The 25606-nt window shown below is 40.0% G+C and overlaps 1 protein-coding gene and 1 pseudogene across 5 annotated transcripts in view; both read right to left on the reverse strand.

Moving 5' to 3' along the window:
• Positions 1-25606, reverse strand: part of LOC134210782 (protein vein) — a 282155-nt gene that overhangs the window by 79837 nt on the left and 176712 nt on the right. The window lies entirely within an intron of this gene.
• LOC134218648 (U4 spliceosomal RNA) lies at positions 18356-18477 on the reverse strand (annotated as a pseudogene).

Consider the following 25606-nt stretch of genomic DNA (forward strand, 5'->3'; position numbering starts at 1 on the left):
CGACTTCCCCTCGATCTTGGCAACTGGACTTATTGACGGCTTGCTGCCTTCATTGACAACTGCGATGGGCTCATCGAGCCGGTCTGCCTCCTCGAACAACTTCATAGCAAACAGCTCTTCCTCACCTTCGCTGCCGGACACTTTTTGCTTGACGTTGTGAATCCTTGACGACTTCTTCAACACACTCTTCACATTTTTCTTCGACTTGCTTCGACATACCAGTGACATATGACCTCTTTTCCCGCACGCAAAGCATTCCCAATTACGTGCTGGACAGTCTTTTTGATCATGGGACTTCCCGCACAGATGACACGTTTTACGAGCTTCACTTTTTACAAACTGTGATACAGACTTTTCTTCCTTACCACGTGGTTGTGGTTGAAACAAACTTTTTCACAAATAACGACTCATGCGATTAATGCTGCAACGTGGTGTTCCCGGATTCGGCCATTTCATAGTTCAATGCCAAATCACACGCCATTTTGAATGTTAGGTTTTTCTCTTTCAAAAGAATTGCACGAAGACCCGAACTTTGTATTCCCACGACAAACCTATCTCGCAAAGCATCATCCAGAAAGTTCTCAAATTTACACGACTGCGCACGTGCCTTTATTGCGACAATATAATCCGAAATGGATTCTGACGATGCTTGCACACATTGGTGAAACTTGTACCGTTCCGCGATCACGTTCACTGTAGGCGCAAAATGGTTGGTTAATGCGGCCACTAATTCTTCATACTTTTTGGCTTTTGGTTCCACCGGGATCACTAAAGACTTTAGGATTCTGTAAGTTTCCGGACCGATCAGAGTGATCAGCATAGCGACGCGCTTTTTATCGATCACATCATTAAGTTCGAAGAATAGTTTGAGACGCTCTTCCTCCGCGGTTCACGATCACTGGCTTTGACGTATTCGAATTTCCACCTTCACTTTTTTCTTCGCCGCCGTTTGGCTTAACTTCACGACCACGTGATTTGCCTTCGACGAACTGACTCCAACGACAATATTGGAACATAGAACACGCGTTACCGATTTCCTCGTCGCCAACTGTACTGTATGGTTGGAGGAATGAATGACGAGACGAGATTGCTTCTCTTACCGATCTTTATTGTTTAACGGACGAATACAAAAGAGGCTTAATCTAAAACAGGTAGTCTTTATATAGATGTTGCACCGGATATCAATTACACAAAATTCAGTTTTCAATATAATGCACCACTATCAAGAGATCTGATCTGCTATAATTATAGTACACTAATATGGTAGTCCAATATATTTCAGACCGTTGTCGAGCGGCCGTCAACGAAGCCCATGTCCCACAAACTCATTCACTATTAGTAACAGACGACGGAAGATGATCTGGGATATCATTTTGTATGCGGCATTAAGGATGGTGATCGCTCGAAACCCAAGTAACAATTCTGTGACCGTTGGGTTTTATATGAATTTTAATAAGGTTTTATTGTGGGAATAATTAAAGCCTATTATTTTATAGTGGCTTTAAACAATGCTAACAAAAAATGTTTTAAAAACTAAATTTGTTAACTTTGAAGTTTTTATAATAGTTTTATTATTGCTTTCAAATGCGTCATAAAACCAGCTTGGATCACTGCTTTAAAACTACTCAACGTGACTCGATCTATTCACCATGTTGAATTTGGAAAGCAGTGTTGCTGTATAACTTATAGGTGAATCATGCAACAAGACGCATAATGAGGTTAGCATATTTTTACCGACATAATGTGAGTGACATGTGTTTCTGATAAACTAAAGATGCTTCTCATTCCAAAATTTAAAAAAATAACTTGAAACCGGGGCCCTCCTTAGCCGTGCGGTAAGACGCGCGGCTACAAAGCAAGACCATGCTGAGGGTGGCTGGGTTCGATTCCCGGTGCCGGTCTAGGCAATTTTCGGATTGGAAATTGTCTCGACTTCCCTGGGCATTAGGTATCATCGTGTTAGCCTCATGATATACGAATGCAAAATGGTAACTTGGCTAAGAAACCTCGCAGTTAATAACTGTGGAAGTGCTTAATGAACACTAAGCTGCGAGGCGGCTCTGTCCCAGTTTCGGGATGTAATGCCAATAAAAAGAAGAAGAAGAACTTGGAACCGACAGGTTAAAAAATCTCGTGGTCAAAAGAGTTTCCGGTGTTATCCAATAATACCAATAAAGGTTTGCAAAAACAATTCGATTTCTGTTAATAGTAATTATGTTCTATGAGCAGGGTTATTTGAAAATTATTGAACTGTAACTCTTATATTAGTTTTAATTTTTATTTGGGAAATGAGACGCATAAATATGAAATGCTGGTAAATATATGCACTTAATTGGATTGCGGCTTTTCCTGAAAAGCCGATGCGACGAAGAATCATTTTAATTCACGATGGTTTCGAGTTTCCGGTTTCTAAAAAAAGTGAAGGATGAAATATTTTTTGCATTTTTCCTCATGCACATGTCCTCCTGCTTAAAGAATTTGCCCTTGTAACAAACACACATATTTGATTTCTATAAATTACACCAAAAATACGAATGGGTAATATTCCATATATTCGTAGGTTCACTAACTTCAGGAAATTACTAGCACTCGTAGATTTCTTATACGGATCTGCAAATCCGCCGAGAGCTTTAATTTCCACAGATTTGGCATCGTTGCCCGTAAGATAAAAAAGTACTTCCCGCCCCAGCCAGTAGGCTGCATGTTATCGAACCGAAGGCCATCTGTTGTAGGGAAGTGTAACCATGACAAAGTTTTATAACAAGTTTAAAACGGTCATGAAGTAACCACGGAGAATTATTGAGGTTATCACAAAAGCGATGCTGGGTCATTAGGCCGAAGGCCATTAGGCCGAATGGTCATTAGGCCGAACGGTCATTAGGCCGAATGGCCATTAGGCCGAATGAGAACTATGGATCGCGAAGTGAGTAGTTTTTTTTTCCAAGTTCGTTTATTTGGTAGGCTCAGGCGTGTATAACACTTTACGGAGCCATGGTTCTTTGTGATATATGCAATCAATATCATTTTATTATACGGTTAGTAAGAGAAGGGTAGAGGCCAGCGTACTCGTGGTGACTCGAGGTTAGTTTACAATGTTCAAAGATGGATAGGGCTTTGGATTTGGGATCAGTAAATTTCAGCTTCTCATCCGGCAATTTGGCGTCAGGGACGATGTGGCGTGTCGTTGTGCTCGAGGAATGGTTCGACTGGGAGCATCTTCCAGATGGCAAGAGCTATGGAGCACTACGGAACAAAAAGGCAAAGACTAAACAAAAAAACTATGAATAAAGAAAGAAAAAAAACAAAATGTTAGATTTTGATGTCAGAAGCACAAAGAAAACTATAAATGGCCTGCATATAGACAACATCACGATCTCCCAAAACACCGCGAACTTCCCTGAAGGGTTGTTTACCTCGGGCCACAAGGGTATCCAATAATTGCTCTCTGGATGCGTCATTTTCCGAGCAGGACCAAACTACGTGATCGATGTCATCATAACCGGCTCCGCACCTACATAAGTTGCTATCGACAAGGTTTATTCTGTACAGATGTGCGTTTAGTGAATAGTGATTGGACATAAGTCTCGACATCACGCGAATGAAGCCTCGACTTAAGTCCTCACCTCTGAACCACGCTCGCCCAGAAACTTTTGGAACTATGGAAAATAGCCACCGTCCGAGTTCATTGTGTGTCCAATTCTTTTGCCAACTTTGAAGAGTACTCTGACGGACTAATGGGAAAAACTCGTTGCTCGAGAATTGTCTATCATAAACCTCACCTTCCTGTGCGCCCACCTTTGCCAGCGAGTCTGCCTTCTCATTGCCGTAGATTGAGCAGTGAGATGGGACCCAAACAAAGGTAATCTTGAATGATCTTTCGACCAAAACACGCATCTGCTCTCTTATGTTTGAAAGAAAGTAAGATGCGTGCTTAACAGGTTTCATCGACCGGAGTGCCTCGATAGAACTAAGACTATCCGAGAAGATGAAATAATGGTCTACGGGCTGATTGGAAATTATCCCCAAAGCGAAGTTAATTGCCGCCAGCTCAGCAACATAAACCGAACACGGTTCCTGAAGTTTTCGGAAGGTGGTTGAATTTACATTGAAGACACCGAAGCCAGTGGATCCGTTGATGCGAGAACCATCAGTGAAATATCTGTTGTTGCAATTGACATGTTCATATTTTTCAGAAAAAGTGAGGAATAGATATTTGTCGAAGATGATCTGGTATTCCTTGAATAGCATGTTTCATGGACAGATCGTATACAATTGAGGAACTGTCGTTGGTGAAGTGAACTCGAGGGGGATTATAACACGGAAGACAAAGATCTGATGATATGTAGTTGAGATAAACTCTCAGGAATCTTGAACGACAAGTTAGTTCAAGCATATTATCGAAGTTATCTAGAACAAGTTTGTTACTTGTTCCACATTTGATGAGTATTCTAAGTGAGAGCTCCCAGTAACGGTGCTTTAAAGGAGTGACTCCAGCAAGCACCTCCAGGCTCATGTTATGCGTTGAATGCATGCAGCCAAGGGCAATACGCAAACAACGATACTGAACTCGTTCCAATTTGATCAGGTGGCAATCAGCTGCTGAGAGGAAGCAGAAGGAGCCATACTCTAAAACAGAGAGAATAGTCGTTCTATAGAGTTTGATGAGGTCTTCCGGGTGAGCACCCCACCATGTTCCGGAGATAGAACGTAGAAAATTGATCCTTTTCCGGCATAGAAGTGAGTAGTGCGAAGTGAGGAAGAAGGAGAACGGAAGAAGAAGATAGGAAAAAGGAAGGAAGAAGGAAGAAGGAAAAAGGAAGCTGGAAGAAGGGTGAAGGAAAAAGGAAGCTAGAAGAAGGAAGAAGGAACAAGGAAGAGGGAAGAATGAAGCAGCAAGACGGAAGAAGCAAGACGGAAGAAGGAAGAATGAAGAAGCAAGAAGGAAGAAGAAAAAAGGAAGAAGAAAGTAGGAAGAAGGAAGAAGGAAGAAGGAAGAAGGAAGAAGGAAGAAGAAAGCAGGTAGCAGGAAGAAGGAAGAATAAAGAAGGAAAAAGAAATAAGAAAGAAAGAAGATAAAAGAAGGAAGAAAACGGAAGAAAGAAGATAAAAAAAGGAAGTAAGCGGAAGAAAGAAGATGGTAGAAGGAAGAAGAAAGAAGGTAGAAGGAGGAGGTAAGATGAAAGAAAGAAAAAAGAAGAAGGAAAAGGAAGAAGGAAGAAAGAAGAAGAAAGAAGGTAAAAGAAGGAAAGAAGAAAGCTGAAAGAAGAAGGAAGAAGAAAGAAGTAAGAAGAAAGAAGGAAGAAGCAAGATGGAAGAAGCAAGAAGGTAGAAGGAAGAATGAAGAAGGAAGAAGGAAAAAGGAAGAAGGTAGAAAGAATAAAGAAGGAAGAAGAAGAACGAAGAACGAAGAAAGAAGAAGAACAAAGGAAAAAGGAAGAACGAAGAAGCAAGATAGAAGAAGCAAGAAGGAAGAAGCAAGAAGGAAGAAGCAAGAAGGAAGAAGAAAGAAAGAAGATGAAAGAAGGAAGAAAATGGAAGAAAGAAGGAGGAAGAAGGAAGAAGGAAGAGGAATAATGAAGAAGTAAGAAGAAATAAGGAAGCAGGAAGAAAGAAGAAGGAAGAATGAAAAAGGAAGAAGAAAGAAGGTAGAATGAAGAGGGAAGAAGAAAGAAGGAAGAAAAAAGAAGGAAGAAAAATGAAGGAAAAAGGAAGAAGTAAAAATGAAGAAGGAAGTAGGAAAGAATAAGTAAGAATGAAAAAAGAAGAAAGAAAAAGGAAAAAGAAATTAGGAAGAAGGCTGAGCGAGGAGAAGAAAGAAGGACGAAAGCTGAGCTTGAGCTTGAGCTTGATTGACTGCTCGTAGTTGCTACTCCATTATGATCAGATCAGCTGTTCTTGCACAGGGAACCAACAGATGTTTGCTTGGGACTAGAACACATCTTCAATGTGCAAGTACTGGTGATCTCATTTGTTAGGTCATACTGGCGCCTGCCACGTCAGAATGCAAGTCAATGTAGGGAAGGGGGAGGAAATGATGATGCAATCACTCGCCCACTGCAAGCCGAATATACCTCTGCACTTGCCACGAGTTCATGCGGAATTTGTTGGAATTTTTGGGTTAGGTTGGAGAGGCAGAGGTCCGTCTTGGTTAACGAGCTGCCATTGTGATAGATAGGAGAAGATAACTGATGGAATTTCTAATTGGATGTAGGAAACGAGCTCTATAGTTCATTTCCAATTCTAGCAGATTACTGTTAGAATACTCAAGTTGAAGGTATAGGAATAGTAATGGAAACGGTATGGAAGTCCATTTCCAGTTCTAGCGATTGCTAGAACATGAGAAATAAAGAGAAAGATACAAAGTAGGAGAATGGAACGGACCTGGGATTGCACCCACGACCTCCTGCATATGATGCAGAAGCAGTAGCCTTATGACTACCAAGCCCTCTTCGAAACAAGAGAGATCACGCACTGAACTGATTAATTTTATTACCGGCCGCGCAATGCAGAACCCAATATTTCGTCCGACCACGCGATCGTTCTGCTGTCCGAAACAAGAGAGATCACGCACTGAACTGATTAATTTTATTTTATTACCGGCCGCGCAATGCAGAACACAATAATTCGTCCGACCACGCGATCGTTCTGCTGACCGAAACATGAGAGATCACGCACTGAACTGATTAATTTTATTACCGGCCGCGCAATGCAGAACACAATAATTCGTCCGACCACGCGATCGTTCTGCTGACCGAAACATGAGAGATCACGCACTGAACTGATTAATTTTATTACCGGCCGCGCAATGCAGAACACAATAATTCGTCCGACCACGCGATCGTTCTACTGACCGAAACATGAGAGATCACGCACTGAACTGATTAATTTTATTTTATTACCGGCCGCGCAATGCAGAACACAATAATTCGTCCGACCACGCGATCGTTCTGCTGACCGAAACATGAGAGATCACGCACTGAACTGATTAATTTTATTACCGGCCGCGCAATGCAGAACACAATAATTCGTCCGACCACGCGATCGTTCTGCTGACCGAAACATGAGAGATCACGCCCTGAACTGATTAATTTTATTTTATTACCGGCCGCGCAATGCAGAACACAATAATTCGTCCGACCACGCGATCGTTCTACTGACCGAAACATGAGAGATCACGCACTGAACTGATTAATTTTATTACCGGCCGCGCAATGCAGAACACAATAATTCGTCCGACCACGCGATCGTTCTACTGACCGAAACATGAGAGATCACGCACTGAACTGATTAATTTTATTACCGGCCGCGCAATGCAGAACACAATAATTCGTCCGACCACGCGATCGTTCTACTGACCGAAACATGAGAGATCACGCACTGAACTGATTAATTTTATTTTATTACCGGCCGCGCAATGCAGAACACAATAATTCGTCCGACCACGGGATCGTTCTACTGACCGAAACATGAGAGATCACGCCTCGAGGAGAAGAAAGAAGGAAGAAAGAAGAAGAAAAAAGAAAGGGGAAAGGAATAAAAAAGAAAGAAGAAGAAAGAAGGAAAAAGGAAGAAGGCTGAAGGAAGGAGGAAGAAAGAAGAAGGAATAAAGAATAAGGAAAAAATAAGAAAGTAGAAGGGAGAAAAAAGCGAAGAAGGAAAAATGAAGAAAAAAGAAGAAGAAATAATTGAGAAAGAAGAAGGAGAAGGAAGAGACAAGAAGAAAATAAGAAGGATAAAAGAAGAAGGAAGATAGAAGAAAGGAAAAAGAAGAAAGAAGAAGGAGAAAAGGAGAGTGGGGAAAAGAAGAAAAAAGAAAGAAGGAACAAGGAACAAGGAAGAAGGAAAAACAAAGAAAGAAGAAGAATGAAGGAAAAAAGAAGGAAGAAGAATGCAGAAAGTAACAAAGGAGAAGGAAGAGCGAAAAAGAAAAAGGAAGAAGAAGGAAAAAGAAGACAGATTGAAGAAGGAAGATGCAAGAAGGGAGAAGGAAGAAAGGGTTAGGTGAAGAAAGAACTTCGCATTTTCACTTTTTGCTTCTTTTACTAATTCGGCCTAATGGCCATTCGGCCTAATGACCGTTCGGCCAAATGGCCTTCGACCTAATGGCCTGACACCCACAAAAGCCATTGAGCTATTTATCGCCAGATTTTTTTGTTTTCATAAAAAGGAATGTCGTCAGGTTGAAATAATGATCAACATCAAAGCCGTGATTGAAAAAATACCACAATTACGATCAAATAGACTATTCATTAGTGGAATTAAATTATTTCTGAGGTTTTTTGATAAAAGCACGGTTACTGTATTACAAACTATTTGAAATTGAAATATTTTGAGCAGTTTGGAAATTTATTTAATTTCCTATTTTCATGTGATTATTCGATAATTTCGAGGCGTGTTGATTTTAAGCTTCTACAAACTTAATATTCACGATAAATTTGGTTGCGCATGTCATTCTTTTGTATGAATTACTTAAATAATACTTCATTTTCAATATCAACCATTATAAGTAAAATCAGAAGCATTATTTCCCACACATCAGCTTTACATAGGGGACATTGTTATCTAGAGAAAATAAAAACAAAGGCAATGGAATGACAATAAATATAATCCATAATATGAAATTGAAACAGTTTTATTGTTACTTTTATGATGGTCACGACAACCTCTTACAGAGTATCAACAAATTCAATACAATGTTTTATTTCAATTTTATTACTACTCTTAATACGGTTTTAATAACTTCTTCTAGATTGGTCCATTTGGCCGGAAGGCTATCTTAATGATGTTATGAAGAGGTTTTGGTGGAGTTATTAGTTTTATTAGCAACTGGGCATGAAAACCTCTTATAGAGCATGATAAATCCTAAAATGTTACTTTGGAAGTTCTCACACTTCAGCTTGAATTTCGTTGACTTGGGCCAAGGGTAAAACAAGACAACCGACATTCTGCATTGAATCGTGCTGAATTGAAAACGGTTTTATTCCAAAATTGTGTATTTCCACTTAGAATGAACGATGCTTGATCTCCCTAAACCCCTCCTTAAAATTGGATTCAAAATATGCCAATATATTCCACTTAAATTGTTTCATTCTTTCACAATCCTTTAGATTAGTCAATCTCCAAGAATGATATTGATATTTTTTCTCATCTTATGAAAAAAGCATCGAGGAACTACAAAATTAAATCAAAAAAGTTCATAAATATTTTTTTATATTTTTCAATCATATTTTCACCATTTTATTTCGCATGAATGCTTTAACATTTTTATTATTATCAGCCGCTTTTAATCTTGCAACAAACTCAGGGTTATTGACTAAAAAAATAGGTGGGAGTGGGAGTGCTCGTTCGATTATGTTTGTGCTAGCGCGCAGAACAATAGCGCGATCAAGGAATTGTTTTGTTCTGCGTTGTGCGGGTGCGTCAATTAATTTTCAAGTAAAAAAATTAGCGCTTGTTTGATTGTCTTTTCTTTAGCCAGCATAACGCGCGCGATTATCAAAATATTTTGTTCTGCGTTGTGCGGGTGAGTACATATATTTATATGTTAATGAAAAATAGTACGTAGAACGATCGTGCGATCATCGAATTATTTTGTACTGCTTTGTGCGGTCAGTACAGAAATCAATTAATGAGTGCGCGTTCGATTGTGTTTTTGTTTAACCTCGATCATACTACACGTTACACTCGGCATACCGTTTACCAAAACGAACCCTGCTACAATCCTTACCCCATATATCCAACATCCCAGTGATTTCTCGTGTAAGTGCAGAAGACTCGTCGGCTTCCTTCAACGCGGGTATCACGCGAGTGTATTTAAAGCTGGCCTGTCAATAACGGAGTACCATGCAAGGATGTTATCGATCATTTAGTAATTTGCGCGCGATAATTTAGTATTTTGTCAATAACTCATTCCAAAAGCAGAATTTCAAAATGTGTTGTATAATGGACTTCTAGTGTGAAGGTTTTTCTACAGCTCTGCCTAAAGGTTCGTTGTTTAAATTCCACTAGTAACGAGTAAATTCCACGAGTTGCAGCAGCTGTTGAGAAAACTATACATCGTTCACATCGCGGAAATCACAAGGCTGCTGTGGGCCGGGCACGTAGCCAGAATGTTGGACAATAACCCGGTGGAAATAGTTCTCGATAGCGATCCGACATGCACAAGAAGGCGAGGTGCACAGTGAGCAAGGTGGATCGATCAGGTGGAAGGCGGACTCTTCGCACAATGCGTGGTTGGCGACGTACAGCTAGGCCACTTCGGATTTAGATTGAATAAATAAATCAATAACGAATGGTATTAGTATGTTAAACAAAAAAATTTCCTTCCTGCTCCTTAGAACAATAGTGAAACCACATTGAAATTGGTAATTATCTTCAAAATCGCCTAATCCATAATTGAGACGCATGCCCCAGTTTTGATACTATTCTTAATTTTGTTTGCTATTATGATAAATCCCATTCGTTTCTTCTGGAATTGATCATAATGGGACCACCGTCGAACTGGTGCAAAGGACGTCGAAAATTAAGTAAAATTATTTTTAATAATTATGTTTTGTGTTTCTTGGAGGAGATTGAAGTTGTTATCGTATCCGGTGGATATGATTCACTTATATTTAAACATGTTTTGTGATGATTTGATGTGTCATTCGGTGTATAATGCGTTAGTGCGACAATTGGTCTTATTATAACCACGACTGCTACATTTACCTTAGAACTTTATATTCCCGATTTCGATCGTTACCCTGAATATTATTTCGTATTTTATTAGTATTCCGAACCAACATCAAAACACCACTAGGAAGCAAAACCAAACGACTGATGATCTTAGCCCGAGAAAAGTGACAATCTTCAATCACCATATCATCATCATCATCGTTCAACGTAACGAATATTATGCCGATGCCAGAGCACGATGTGATTCATCTTATTTACTACGGGTTCTATTTTTCTCATTTGGACACACGGCTTTTCCTGGCATGTTCGTCCCACCTCGACAACGACCGGACCAATACACCAACTTACCGCCCCATTCCGGTTGTTGCCGCTCAGCCAGCGAGCGTCAACGTTTGGGCGAGCGATGTCTCACTCATATGATGCGATGATCCACGACCATCACCTACCGATTACAAACCATTCCGCGCTCACCATATTCCCGCCTTCGCGTACCCGCCTCTAAGACCGATCAGTGATCATGATGCCGTGTGTAGGGAAGGTGTGTAATCACAGACGATTTGGCTTTCAAATTTTTGGCTCGATCGCGTTTGTTTCCCAAGAGAAAAACTCATCGCGGTTGTTGAACAGAGCACACACGACCCCACCATGGCGTAGACGTCGTAAATAAACGTGCGAAAATTGGGTGCTTCGGTGTACCTCTCTGGGAAAGACAGAAGGGGAAGCGGGGAGTGACAGAGCTAGTTGATGCCTAAGATCCAATATGCGACCAAGAGTGGCGGCGGCGCATCGGGAGGCAATCTTTTGGGTGGTTAATGAGCGAAATGAGGGACATTGAAGCTGATGCCGTAAGATTAAAACTGTGCCTTTGGTTTCTTCGCCACTAGCGCATTCGGGGCAGCTCGCAATTTGAGCGAAGAATATAAGATTTTCACAGGCAAGGACAGACACAGGAAGTGCAATAAATGAAATTACCTTGCCGCCACCTGAAAATAGATTCGTTCGTTCGTTCGAGCTGTCAGCTTAGAATCTTTTGATGGTAAGTAGTCAGATAGATGGCACGCCAAAATCTACCTGAGTAATTATTATGCTTTTATATTTTTTTGAATATTACATAATTTTGCGGTCCTCTAACTAGAACTCATGAATCTCATTTCTTCAGTACAGTAAAGTATAATTCAGTTTTCAGTACAGTAAGTATAATTGTGGACGGGTTGGTTCGATGTGGAGTGCCAGAGAGTGACAGACGAGAAGAACGTTGCCAGAAGCCGGATGTTGGTGTCAGGTACCCGATCGAATAGAGATCGGTACAAGGAAGCAAGAGCAGCGGAAAAACGAACCCACCGCAGGAAGAAAAAAGAGTACGAAGAACAAGTGATTAGTGAGGCGCAGGAAAAATTGGAGCAGAACGATATGCGGAGGTTTTATGAGTCTGTCAATGGCGTGCGGAGAAAGACAGCGCCATCTCCCGTCATGTGCAACGACCAACAAGGGAATTTGCTGACAGATAAAACTGAAGTGGCTGCCAGGTGGAAGCAACACTTCGAGACTTTGTTGAATGGAGGAAGTGACGGTGCATCAGAGAACAGAATAAATATTAGCGACGATGGACAAGCTGTGGAATCACCTACACTAGATGAGGTTAAAAAAGCTGTCAAAGAGCTTAAAAACAATAAGGCTGCGGGGAAGGACCAGCTCCCGGTTGAACTTCTCAAACATGGCAATGAGCAGTTTTATGAAGCTCTGCACCATATTATGTCGAAAATATGGGAAGACGAGGAAATGCCTGTTAGCTGGTTGGACAACCTCCTTTGCTCTCTCTTCAAGAAGGGCACAGACTGCAGTGCGCCAATTACCGAGGAATAACCCTCCTTAATTCGGCGTACAAAATTATGTCCCGTATTCTGTTCAACAGATTGAGACCGCTTGAAGAGTCCTTCGTCGGCGAATACCAAGCAGGTTTTCGTGAGGGCCGATCAACGACGGATCAAATGTTTACCCTGAGACAAATCCTTGATAAATTCCGGGAGTACAACTTGCAGACACATCATCTGTTTATTGATTTCAAGGCGGCGTACGATTCAGTGAAACGGAATGAATTATGGAAAATTATGCTTGAACATGGTTTTCCGGCGAAACTGATACGGCTGATTCGTATAACGTTGGACGGATCGAAATCAAGTGTAAGGGTTGCGGATGAAATATCGACGTCATTTGTTACCTTAGATGGATTAAAGCAGGGTGATGCACTCTCCTGCCCATGATTTCATAGTTGACGTAACAACCAGCACCATCGATGTTGAGAAAACGCATTTTTAATAATTTTACCCGAATCATCATATCAATCAACAAAATATATGAACTAATCTGTCTCAATGGACAATATTAGTAGTTATTTTAAGGCCGCGGGGAATTAATTATTATTCCTTTGATTGAAGTGGTCAAAATATGCATACGACAGTTTATGCGATCAAACAAACGTTTTTGAAATGTTTGTTCCCATAACATGGCGTAAAAACCAGGCTACTGCGTGTGGTTCACGCAGAAGAATCTTGTACGATTGAAACTACTATATTCGATTGTTGCATCCAACAATGCGAACATTGTTGTTTCAAACCCCAAAGTTGTTGTTTCAAAACTGATTCACTGATTTATTCAATCCAATATTATTGTTGTTTCAATCCTACATGGCATGATTGAAACAACATTAGTATCGTTCTTTCGACAATCATTTCATAATATAGAAAAACTGCACAAACTATTCAACATAAATCATCCGACTTACACGAAGTAGGTATGGAGCAGTGGTAAGGTGAATGACTCTCACTCCGCGTGTCACTAATTCGATTCTGTTTCTGTCACTTTTTACTCTTTTGTTGATGTCACCGTGTAGTCGATAAAGTAGTTTCGTAGTATTTTCGAAAGTTAAAATAACCATGGATATTGTTGTTTTCTGATGTGTTATTTGACAGTGATAGCTGAAAAGCATGGTTGCAACAAATATATACGAGAGTTGAAACAACTATCGTGTATGGTTGAATTAACCCTATTTTAGTTGTATCAACCAAAAATGTTGTTATTGCTAAATAATTGTTCAATGCAAAAATATTGTTGATTTGAAGCAGAATACGGTTGATTCTACCACATTTTTTCTCTGTGTTATAGCGCTGAAGAATAATTGAAGTTAGTTCCAACGATTTATTTATTTAAGAAGGAAAATCTTTTGAAAAGTTCGAGTTTCCAGTAAAGGTTTTTCGGATAGCTCTTTCCGTGAAAATTAAAATTATGTGGTAAAGATAAAATTATGTGTGGAAGAGTTCGTGCTGCAAAGAATTTAATCAGTACCGAACGGGGCTTTTTTGCACTATTACAGCATTAGAATGGTTCTGTAACAAGTGTGCAAGCAGTTACCGTTTTCATGTATTGGCCAAAGCCAAATTTTAAGGTTCCAATCCATATTTTAAAATACCCGAGTAGACGAGGATTAGAAGTAAATCAATCGTGATTAGATTCCAAAATGAAATATGGGTCTGATTCATATGTAGGATATAAAAGCACAAAATATCAGACGACAATATCTAAATTTGCTCTGAAATAACATGAGGTCATCAGTTAATGGTATTTGGAAGAAGTGATTAATATCTCGAGCTATTAGTTTGTTTTTATTCATAACACATCTTGATATTTAAATAACATTTCGGTGCATTTTTTTGTTGAATTTCTGCCTGCTCTTTTGAATCTTACATCAAAGTCCATCATGTTTTATAATTCAGTTCTGTCCGGGAAAGGTTATGAAAAACATGAATAAGAATTGCATTACAATTGTAAAAACTAAAATAACAGCCGTGGAATATATTAGGATCCTTCCCGGTAAATATGCTCGAAATATACATACCAATATTATCAAGCTGAGGTACAAATAAAAAGCCATTTAACACGCACTAATTCTTATGTGTTAATTCTCAGTGGCAGACCTTTCCTGTCACCCAAAAAATGAAGCTAGATTTTGGTTCTGATATGCGCTTTTAAAAATTATCCATAATAAATTACTACACTTTAGTGGAGGAATGGGGATTTAGATAAGTGTGATTTCCCATACACAATTTTGATATGCTTCTAAAAAAAGTGTGACACAAATGGAAATCATTGGATTTTCATTCTTCTTTTATATTATACTTCCTTTTGAATGATCGCGATTGTCTTAAATCAAAACTTCTGGCGACAATATTTAGCAAACAAACATTATTTTATTGATTCAAAAGAATGTAAACGATTATCTCCAGAGCTACAACTCGATGGATGAAAGCTTATTTTCTCGGATTATACCGTGGATTTCACAAGAAATGCTTGCTTAAGCAGGAACTTGCATATTAATTTTGGATTACAAAATCAGTTACGCCCAAATCATAAAGAAGTCCTGAAATACGACAAAGTAAAACGAAAACCTATGTTGTTATTTGGTTGATTGGGAATGTCGAAAAAATATGAGACAGGTTTTTGCTCCACATTGCAGCAGGTAATGGAGGTACGTCAACTTATGCGATCAAATGACAATTTTTCCAAAAACAATTATCGCCATAACTCGAATCTTTCCGAACAAAACATGAATATTTTTTCATGGAGCATATGTACAACCGTACGAAGAATCCATTTCCGCAAAAAAGTGTGTTTTGGTCATTTTGGCTTATACGTCAACTATGTGATCATGGGCAGTCTCGAACCTACTGTTCAATATAGCGCTCGAGGGAGCGATTAGGAGAGCTGGTGTGCAAAGAAGCGGTACCATTATCACAAAATCGCATATGCTCCTGGGATTTGCGGACGATATCGATATTATCGGAATTGATCGCCGTGCCGTGGAAGAGGCTTTTGCGCCTTTTAAGAGGGAGACAGCGAGGATTGGACTCACGATCAATACCAGCAAAACGAAGTACATGGTCGCTGGCAATCAACGTGGGTTCATTAGTGGTGGTGGTAGCGAAATAGTGCTGGATGGTGAAAAATTTGAAGTGGTAGAAGAATTTGTGTATCTTGGAACATTAGTGACGTGCGATAATGATGTTACCCGCGAGGTGAAAAGGCGTATTGCAGCTGCAAATAGGGCTTATTACGGACTTCGTAACCAGCTTAAGTCCCGTAGTCTGCAAACGAAAACAAAACTCGCGCTGTATACTACTCTGATTCTTCCGGTGGCTTTATACGGCCATGAGACATGGACGTTAAAGGAGGCTGATCGGAGAGCTCTCGGAGTGTTTGAGCGTAAGGTGCTGCGGACAATACTCGGCGGTAAACAGGAGAACGGTATTTGGCGGCGCCGCATGAATCACGAATTGTACCAGGTGTATAAAGGGCTGGATATTATTAAGCTTATACAACACGGCAGACTACGGTGGGCTGGTCACGTTGTTCGTATGCCGGAAGAACGACAAGCGAAGATAATATTTAGTAGAGAACCCGGAAGAGGCCGCAGGCTTCGTGGAAGGCCGCGTACACGATGGCTTTTTGCAGTTGAAGAGGACCTGAGGGCGCTCAATGTTCAGGGCGACTGGAAGCGATTGGCCCAGGATCGAGTCCAGTGGAGAAGGATACTCCATTCGGCGTAGGTTCATCGAAGAGCTGTAGCCCATCAAGTATCAAGTAAGTAAGTACAATTGTGGAAAGCACTTTTTTGTTTTTTTCAGCATATTAGATTGCATCGTAATGAGATTTCCAATAAAGAGTTTATCTAGTAAAACATTTTCATTTACCTTTTTTTTTTATTTGTGACGCATTTGTTCTTAACCTTTGAGGGCTCGAACCATTATGAAAATACAAAACTATTGAGAAAACACGCTAGTTATACTGCCCATAAATGCATAATGTGGAAAGCAATTCAAGCAAACATGGTGCAGTAATGCGTTATCTACTCTCGCTCTTTGGTATAAAATGTTATACAGGGAACGGCCATACATTATGTCATTCTTGGAGATGGGAGAGTAGATGAAAAAAAAAACTGCGGTGATCCAAGCGAAATGTTGAGATATCTTATGCTAAAAAACGTGGCGAAATGAATGTAAGTTATGAATCTCCTCACATGTTTCCGATCATCATCTTACATTCTTCATCCAAACGAATGAAGACTGATGTAGCACCCCATTTTTTGGAAAAGTTTCCTGGCGAAACGCCACCTAAATAACAACGACGACGACACTACCCAATCAGGAACTGGAAGTTTGACAGGCCCGCGTCGACATCTCCGACACGAAACGCCATAAATCATTAGCCACGCAAGGATTAGCGGAGCTACACGTGAGCGATCGGCTACGTTGCCGTGCTGTACTGAGCCAAAAACGTCGGGAATCCCGACGCGGGATTATGTATGAAGCGGTCCGCTCCCAATCAGTCGCGTGTTGGGTCGGTGCTGGCAGACATGTTCGCCGTCGCGTCGCCGCCGTCGCCGGCTGGAAAATCGCACTAATCTCGTCGGAGTTGTTGAAGTAAATGCCGCCAGCAGCCGGTACCGCGCCTCCAGTTCCAGATTTTCAGGCATGCCGCGCCTCCCCCATTAGTGGAGTGTTTATTTTTGAAAGTGTTCTTTCTCACTTTCTCGGGTTTGGTTCTGCGTACTTAAACATTACCGGCTCGCGGGATCTATTTTTGATACCCGCTACACTCCTGGGCGTACGCACTTATTCATGTACCGACAGTGGTTCCGCAAGCCAAAGGTTTCGGTAATTGCAAAAGTATTGAGTTATTAGAACTTGACCGATCGATTGATTCATTATTCACGGAACATATTTTTTTGTCGCCTCTAACTATTTTGGAAATATATCACAAAAACTCATAAGAGTGTAACAAAAATTATTTCAAGCTTTTAGTGGAATGTATTTACTTGTCATAAGACGAGTTGGCGTCGAGCAAGTACTAGACACTGAAGATGACCTTACTGTTGAGGTCGAAATACGTATCTGTCAAAGGTACAATTAAGTAGTGGAATTAAATGGAACTGTACAAACTCGTCTCATGACAATCTCATAAGAGTGTTGTTTTTCAAGTTTAGCCTAACATTTACCCGATTTTGAACCAACATCATGCAAATTTTACAGGCCGGGTCACACAAGCCGCATTTTTTTATTTTTTCAAAATATTTTTAGATGATTAAAAAATAAGGAATTTTTTGGAAAGTTGAACTTAAGTAAGTCAAAGAATCTATTTACACACTTAGTTTTTATTTCTGAAGTTCGGCAAACATCCGCAGAGCCATTTTAAACTGATATCCCGGAAAAAATGCCGTTTGTTAGCTAATTTTCGGCTAAATGTTTGCCGATAATCAACCACTTTGACAGATCTTCTTCTTATTGGCATTACATCCTCCACTGTGATATTGCAGCCTCGCATTGAGCACTTCCACAGGATTCTAAGCCAAGTTACCATTTTTGCATTTCTATATGATGAAGCTAACACGATGATACTTTTATGCCCAGGAAAGTCGAGGTAATTTTCAACCCGAAATTTTCCTAGACTGAACGGGGAATCGAACCCAGCCACCTTCAGCATGGTGTTGCTTTGTAGCCCCGCATCTTACCGCACGGATATGGAAGGCCCATTTGACAGATATCTCAGCAAAAAACATGTTTGCTGGAGCTCGGCTGTGCAAATCTCGGTAAAAGTTTAACGAATTTCTGAGATACTAAACAAATTAAGTTTGTAGACAATACAGCTAGAAAAAAATGACGGAAAAGGTCGATTGCGGAGGGTTTTTTCAACTAGCAATAATCGCACCTCGGTTGTACCTCATTGGTTACGATATCGCCACTGCGCAAAGCTAATTGCGGAGGGTATCGGTGCTGATACTATGTTTCAACTTGTTTACACAGCTGTGCAAAAAATTTTGATCCCTTTCCAGTCTAAACATTTTTGTTCGCTTCGTTCGATTCTTTATTTTATTTAAGGTCATTTTTCCCAAAGAACCCATATTTTTTGGCGCCTCTATATATTTTTATAATTAAAAAGAAAACAAAAGGGTGGTGTTTTTCAAGATTAGCCTAACATTTGTCCGATTTTGAACGAACATCGGGTGAATTTTTCAGGCCGGTTCACACGTGCAGTACTTTTTCGAGTTTTGTTTACGATTTTTAAAATAGTTAGAGGCTTACAAAAATATGGGTTCTTCGGTAAAGTTGACCTTAAATAAGCCAAAGAATCGAATGAGACAAGAAAACGAAATACAATGTTTGAAGGAAAACGTCAATTCAGCAAGCATGAAGCGTTTTATCATTGCTTGTCGGTGGGGGCTGTTGATCAGATTCTGTTATTTCACACTTGTTGCGTGTTTTCATGGCTTGTTATAATTGAGAGAGGTTCATGCCATTCGTTTATCGATTGTGAGCAAGCTCTGTATTTTTGATCAGCAATATACGAATCCAGGAGTCATTTCGCATCCGATGCACAATTACATGATTAGCATCGTGTATTGGTGGGATATCTTAAATCACGAGACTAGCAAACTTTTGAATGAGTTAAAGGTTGAAGGAGAACGTACGAGTAGTAGATGTCTATAGGATAAAAGAATAGATAAGAAGTAAGGAGGGATAAGGAGAAAACAGGGTTAACACTTCTCTGCTGATCACCATCGAAGGGACCTCAAGATAGGATGACATCCACTTTTTGAGGTGTCCAACCTGTCCCTACTATCCTTCTCCGACCAGTAGATAGGTAACAGATTTATACCAGAACTGTTTATTCTGTTACAGCAATTTTGTATTTTGTATTTGTTATAAAACATACTATTAGTATAGCAGATAAAATAATAAATTACAGTCGACTCTCCACATCTCGATATTGAAGGGACCATCAAGATAAGGAGAGATCGAAGAATGGAAGGAAAATTGAAATAGCTGGATTAAAAAAAAGCTCGTTGCTATGAAAAACGACAACAAAGCAAATGTCAGCTATTGTTCTTCACGTGTTTTTTTATTGTCCAAAAATGGTGTAATATCCTAGAAATATGAATATATCGACATAAGGAGAGAGAGAATCCTGAACAAAATATGACCAGAACACATCTCGGGCACTAATTCAAAAGGACGTATGTGATTTTGTGAACAAAGGTTCAAACGTCGATATGTCCAATCTGATGACATTCCCACGTAAACCAACATCACACACAAGTTGAGGAAGCCTCCGGCCACCTGGTGGTGGTTTTGGTTTGTGTGGGAGTGCCATCGTATTGGACAAATCGACTTTTGAATCTTTGTTCACAAAATCACATACGTCCTTTTGAATAAGTATCCGAGACATCGAGATAGAGAGATATCGAGATAGGGAGGTTATCGAGATGTAGAATGCCCAAATGTATGTGGATTGCAGGGACCGAGAAAACCATCGACATAGGGAGAGATATCGAGATATAGAGCATCGAGATGTGGAGAGTCGACTGTATTACAAATTATGTTATTGGAAAGAACAAATTTGTCACTGGTTGTGTTTGTTTGTTTTGCTAGGGTTATGCGCTAATTCGTCCATGGCGCTAGTATCCGTCATATCAAATTATAAATCACTAAATACTCGCGAATCGTAAACTGAAATTATGAACTAATCATCTGGCGAGATAGAAAAAAGTGTACACTACGATCTGCATTCATTTAAATTACACTCCGGTGTTACTTACTTGACATACAGTTAAATTTAACTTTGCGACTGAGACTTTTTGCACAATTTCCTACGTTATCCGTGCGATGAAGGAAAATCCAGTTCGTTCACTGCTGCAGAAGACGCGCAACACCATCACCAAAATCAACGTAATTCACTGATTTTCACGGCACTTTTTCACATAAATTTCTCATTGCGCACTGCATAAAAGCAATGTTTATTGCTCAAGTGAAAAATAATTCAAAAATAACCGGAAGGCGTTCAAATGATCTGTTTTTTCAAATTTAAGAGCGTTTGAATTTTATTTTGCTTCGTCGCCTTATTTATAGTCGAAAAACGCGTTGCCAAACTGGCGGTTTGAACTGAAATAATCTTATGTTACACATCTGATAATACATCATGCAGTCAACAAAAGTAGGTTTCTCAATTATTTTCCGCTAGCGTAATAAAAGTAAAGTCTTCCAAATAAATATTTTTCATACACACTCGTCATTCATAATAAAATTTTCTACTATTCCAAAAGTTTGAAACAGGAGAAATAATATCATAATAGAAATTTATTAACAGCACTATCCACGTACATGTTAAGCATGTGTATTAGTTGTTTGACAGACTGAGGCATTAAACTGAATGGCAGGACAATCAAAACCATTTTTATGCGGTCGAAATGGGATTGCTCTAGGATATTTTTGTTACCTGGAACCGAAATAAACTTTCAAATTTGACTTTCAAAATTGACTGAAATGATAGTTATTCTGTATGAAGTCACAGATAAGTTATCCAGTTATCCAAGAAATGGCTTGAGCTCAGGAACAAAGATTTGCAGTCCTGTTTTAGGTATTGTAAATGCTCCTTGTGGTACAGAGAAAGGATACGTCGCTGATCAATTTTCCGATTTCAAATATGGTACATGCTCTATGTAGTACGAAGAACAGAATGCGTTCACAGCATATGTTCATGGTCATCAAAGAAATCTCTGGAGTAAGGCCTTTCGATATACACGCGTAACTAAAGATTGGTTTTCCGGTTTCAAATATGGTACATGTTCTCTGTAGTACAAAGAACAGAATGTGTTCTTAGCATATCTTCCTGGTCATCCAAGAAATCCCTGGAGTAAGGCCTTTCGATCTACACGCGTAACAAAAGATTAGTTTTCCGGTTTCAAATATGGTACATGCTCTCCGAATGTTTTCACAGCACATGTTCATGGTCATCCAAGAAATCCCTGGAGTAAGGCCTTTCGATTTACACGCGTAACTAAAGATTAGTTTTCCGGTATCAAATATGGTACATGCTCTCTTCATAATGGGTACATTACATATTCAGAACAGGCCTTTAGATCGTTGGTTACGCGTCCAGATCTGAAGGTCTTTACTTCAGGTGTTTCTTGGATATCCGCGAACGGCTTTCATAAGCAGATTCTGTTATATGTACCACAATGGGTACATTACATTTACAAAACAGGCCTGTAGATCACTGGTTACGTGTGCAGATCTGAAGGCCTTCACTTCCGGTATTTCTTGAATAACCGCGAACGTCTTCTATACGCAGATTCTGTTATATGTAGCACAATGGGTACATTACATTTACAAAATAAGTCTGTAGATCATTGGTTACGCCTGTAGACCTGAAGGCCTTCACTTCAGGGATCTTTTGTATAACCGTGAAGATCTTCCATATGCAGATTCTATCATATGTACCACAATGGGTACATTACATTTACAAAACAGACCTGTAGATCATTGGTTATGCCTGTAGACCTGATGACCTTCACTTCAGGGATTTCTTGGATAACCGTGAAGATCTTCCATATGCAGATTCTATCATATGTATCACAATGGGTACATTACATTTACAAAACAGGCCTGTAGGTCATTGGTTACGCCTGTAGATCTGATAGCCTTCACTTCAGGGATCTCTTGGATAACCGTGAAGATCTTCCATACGCACATTATATCATATGTACCACAACGGGTACATTACATTTACAAAACAGGCTCGTAGATCATTGGTTATGCCTGTAGACCTGATGGCCTTCACTCCAGGGATTTCTTGGATAACCGTGAAGATCTTCCATATGCAGATTTTATCATATGTACCACAATGGGTACATTACATTTACAAAACAGGCCTGTAGATCATTGGTTACGCGTGTAGATCTGAAGGCCTTTACTTCAGGGATCTCTTGGATAACCGTGAAGATCTTCCATACGCACATTAAATCATATGTACCACAACGGGTACATTACATTTACAAAACAGGCCTGTAGATCATTGGTTATGCCTGTAGACCTGATGACCTTTACTCCAAGGGATTTCTTGGATAACCGTGAAGATCTTCCATATGCAGATTCTATCATATGCAGTGGTGCAATTTATCAACAATGCCTGCTGAGTGTGATTCTTTTGTTTTGTATTTTTCTCTGCCCCTCTTTATCTATGACGGTGCCTTTCAGTCAGCAAAGCAAAGCAGGAGTAGCTTAACAAACTCGGTTTGCCAACAGCGGGCTGAATCTGATGATCATTCGGCACAAATTTCCTGTCATTGTCTTTCAAGTGATAGTATTCACCCATGCATTTATATAGGGCCGTCGCATTCACGCAGCAGCGAGTGAACTGAATGGACTGTCACTGCGGGCTGCGTGTGCAGTGAGAAGAGAGGTCTTTTGTTTACTTTATCTTTGATTGTTGCTGCTAATCATTTTCAGTTTTCACTGCTAGGAAGTGAGTGTGAAGAGGAAATGGTATCAATATCCAACAAATTTCAGTCACTGAGACTGAGAATTCGCACCACTGATCGTATGTACCACAAAGGGGTACATTACATTTACAAAACAGGCCTGTAGATCATTGGTTACGCGTAAAGTTCTAAATGCGTTCACTTCAGGTGTTTCTTGGATAACCGCGAACATGCTCCATACACATCTTCTATTCTATGTTTCACAATGTACACGTATCATATTCAGAACAGGCCAATATTAATTGAATTTATGTTATTTTTATTTAACACAGTATGATACCGCATAAAAAACTAATTTTGTGTACTTGTAGAAATCGCACACCAATACCAACAAATTTATTTGACAGCAATCCATCGAATTTTAGACTGGACGAATGAAAATGTTTATGGACGTAAACAGATTTTCATAAGACAAATTTAAAAATTTTGAAAGGTTTTTTTAATTGCCTATTCTCAATAAACTATGATTTGTTCAATGCGCTAATAGTACACAATGAAAACTAGAAACTCTAAAATTCGTGTTACATACAACTTAGTTAGAGTAAGTAGTTGGGCTAGCGTATAAATTAGATTTGAAAACCAAGCACTACCGGGAATTAGCTCACTACCCTATTTTTAATTATTTTATAACTTTGTGTTTTTTTTCATGTAATAAACTTTTCTTCATCCGAGACAAAGAATTTATAACAACATTATTGCAGATATTGTTATTTGTAACACATATTGATATAATTTTGTTATGACTAACTGGTCTGGTCTCAAATGTAGTGTTTGAGCTGTTAGACCATCGGGCATACTACAGCACGCTGAAAAGCTAAGTAGTCTATGTGGGAATTACTCGAAGATCGCTGATGACCAAAAGTGCGACAGACCGAAATTTGACAAAAAGTGCTAAAGCGAGCAGCATTGCAACAGATCTTGCCCTTTCTACATGGATGAAATCAAAGTGCAGCGGATATAGATTGATCACAATTGTATATACTCTGAATCCAGTAGGATCCTCCAAGCCATCCTCCCTGAGCGAACATACACCTGCGTTGTCCAAGCCGTTTAACCTCACCCGAGTCGGAGGAATCCCTCACAAACAAGCAAAGATTCCTAGGAGCTCTACATATCACGAAGCGTATGTCTAATATTGATAAGCAACTGGAGAATTCAATGGGTAAGATGACGGATTTGAGCTAGGAAAAACACCCGTCTGAAAAGGCAGTTAGCGGAAAGGAATGCTCGATGCATTTTCAATGTAGCAGGATGCATTTTCCCCTGTCATTCATACGTTCTATCCCGAACCCATCGACCGCCAACATCATCGTCTTCTAGCCTACCGTCACTAACTCCAACTCCCCTTCTTCCACGGTGCCAAAAACCCGGTGATAAATTAAATTTGAGACTCAAACGATAGTAAATACAGAAGTATCTTTCAAATACAAACCATATTAATATCAGCTAATTGGCAACATTCCCGTTAAATCTTCTATTTGGCGTTATAATTTCCAGGAAAAAAGTAAAAGTGTTTAAAAAGTAACGGTAAATGATCACGTGTAAGCGTTGATCAAAATCGATTTTTTGAAAATTTGATTTTTTTTCCCAATCCTGCTTTGGATCGACCCCGGCGACCGAGGAAGGCTGGGTAGTCAGGTTGCCATTAGACCGGAAGCCAAGATCGCACTGGAACGTCCAGGTCGACCTTGGTACCCAGAGGATAATGAATCCAATAAGAGCCAGCCCAGATCGTCAAATAGTTGGGGCTGCCCCAGATGTGGACGTAATTTCCACGCCGGAGTCTGGGGATAGACGGAAGAGGGACGCTTTCTCTCTACAAACAATCAGTCAAGCGAAATAAGGTATAAAGTTATTGTGAAAGCACGACTTGGGAAGCAAGTCCAACCATGAACTGGAAGGCAAGCACGGTCCTTCTTGGGAGCAACCATTAGCCCATATTAGTCTCCTTTCATGCGTCTTGTTCCACCTACACCAAACGTCCTCGATGGCACCACAACGAAGCTGACTGGAAGACTTTTTATATAACTCGGTAAGAACTTATAATCCGGCCCCCTTTCCCGAGTTCGACCGCGTCATCCTGTATGTAGCCCAGGTTTCTTCTTCTTATTGGCATTACATCCCCACACTGGGACAGAGCCGCCTCACAGCTTAGTGTTCATTGAGCACTTCCACAGTTATTAACTGCGAGGTTTCTAAGCCAGGTTACCATTTTTGCATTCGTATATCATGAGGCTAGCACGATGATACTTTTATGCCCAGGGAAGTCGAGACAATTTCCAATCCGAAAATTGCCTAGACCGGCACCGGGAATCGAACCCAGCCACCCTCAGCATGGTCTTGCTTTGTAGCCGCGCGTCTTACCGCACGGCTAAGGAGGGCCCCTTAGCCCAGGTTACCATCCCGCAAATTAGCTATCGTCCCGAGCGCTGAAGAGACTCGAAGATCTGTGAAAACCGTAGGAGCTTTCACATAATCATCCCCTTAGGGTAAGTACATTCGAAGTTTACAAGCAGAAACATCAACAGTGACAAACGGTCTTAAGAAACGACAAAAAGAGACTGT

Source organism: Armigeres subalbatus, chromosome 2 (genome assembly GCF_024139115.2).
Source record: "Armigeres subalbatus isolate Guangzhou_Male chromosome 2, GZ_Asu_2, whole genome shotgun sequence".
Lineage (NCBI taxonomy): Eukaryota > Metazoa > Arthropoda > Insecta > Diptera > Culicidae > Armigeres > Armigeres subalbatus.